Source organism: Aplysia californica, unplaced genomic scaffold (genome assembly GCF_000002075.1).
Source record: "Aplysia californica isolate F4 #8 unplaced genomic scaffold, AplCal3.0 scaffold00664, whole genome shotgun sequence".
Taxonomy (NCBI): domain Eukaryota; kingdom Metazoa; phylum Mollusca; class Gastropoda; order Aplysiida; family Aplysiidae; genus Aplysia; species Aplysia californica.
Window position 1 is genome coordinate 42,852 of NW_004797934.1, and position 1,739 is coordinate 44,590.

The 1,739-nt window shown below is 41.6% G+C and overlaps 1 protein-coding gene across 1 annotated transcript in view; it reads left to right on the top strand.

The window, feature by feature from the left end:
• The first annotated feature begins 916 nt into the window (after positions 1–916).
• The window catches only part of LOC101850439, a 3,314-nt gene continuing 2,491 nt past the window's right edge, over positions 917–1,739 (top strand). The window contains exon 1 of the mRNA XM_005108148.3: positions 917–1,166. The gene's annotated coding sequence lies outside the window, so the exon portion shown is untranslated. The remainder of the gene's footprint in view (positions 1,167–1,739) is intronic.

Below are 1,739 nucleotides of genomic sequence, written 5' to 3' on the forward strand. Positions count from 1 at the left end.
TCTATCTATCTGCATATATATATATACATACAAACACACATACATACATACGTATCTGTGTGTGTGGGTGTTTGTGTGTGTGTGTGTGTGTGTGTGTGTGTGTGTGTGTGTGTGTGTGTGTGTGTGTGTGTGTGTGTGTGTGTGCATGCGTGCGCGCACTGGTTGTGTCAGTGCAATAGAGGTGAAGAGCAATTTTCTTTTTTGTATAAGGGGACGACTGTAAAAGGGCTGGGATGGAGCAGCAGAAGATTAGTATTTCTTGTCAGTAAGAGTTTTACGGCACTTGCAATACAACTAGGTAATATAAAAATACCGATGATTAGAGGTGTTACAAGATTGTTTTAGTAAGTGTTTCACGGCACTTGCAACACACATATTATGTTATATAAGTGCCACATATCAGAGACGTTACAAGAGAGTAACAAATGAAAAAAAAAAAAAGGGAGGAGATAATAAGGACGATAGATGTATGTTTGAGGGAAGAAGGAGCAAACCACCCCAGAGGACCCATCAGTTATCCGCGTTGTTACACAAACGTAACCAACACAAAAAGAAAAAGGAACGATAAGAACGAATTCTGGTTGATAGAAATTTATAGAAGGAGCAATGCGCGCCAGAGCACCTGCCAACGCCCACAAACAGAAGACTGAAAAATTAAAGGTTCCGAAAGACAGTCGGGCACATGTCACAAAACACACACATAAAAATTCTTAGATCGATCGGCCCTTTCCTGAAAATACCCCGTAGTGCGTCATTTCTTCCGCATGAAAAACAAATCAACCCCCCCCCCCCACACACACACAATAATGATTTCCTGTATGGGATCAACCCACCTCGTGAGCTTGCCACGTGTAGGGCGAGGCGTGCTTATTATTAGGTCTCGGGCACAGAATTCTACACTTAGTGTAGAATTCTGTGGTCTCGGGTTGTGGCAGAAAACGGGAATTCCCCCACAATAGCATGTCATTCCTAAGAATAAACGTTTTTTTCTTCTTCTTCCTGCTTAGGCCAACAGGCATATTTAAGAAGGCCCCGCAAAATTTCGAAGCTTCATTTCAAATGATATGATATGATCACTGCTTGCAGAACTGACAGAAACAGAGATTCATTCGTCATCTGAAAACTACATACCGTCCTCTCTCGCTGTTTTCTCATTCTCGTTATCGGTGAGTTAATTACTGAATACTTTTCACGCTTGTTTAAAAAAAATATCAAACATATTTTCTAAATATCGGCACTACTGTGAATCCATTCATTATATTATTAAGTATTATCCGTTCCACATTATAATTATAATTCGAGTATATTATTATGTAGGCCTACAATGCATGTGTACATGCATACTTTTTTTGTGAGTCGTCACGAACACTACGGTACATTCATATTAATAGGGCAGGGGCCCTTCGAGGGGGTGGGTGGGGGGGGGGGGGAAAGGTTATAAGACCCTCCCAATCGATATATAAGCCTAAAAACGCCCCAGCACAATAAAAAATTTTTTTAGTTGGAAAAAAATTTCGAATTTTGCGCGGGGGGAAACCAAAACTTTCTCTTATCGTTTTTGGACAAGCAGGGGGAAATTTAACAAGGGGACAATTGTGACGAGAGCACAGGGGGATTGCGCCCCGTGTGCGAGAAGGGAAAATTCAATTTTTCTCCCACACAAGACACGACACTCGCCCCAACACAACACTATAAGTTGAACCACTCTGCAGAGGAGAGGGCAGAGAAGAAGAAAAACC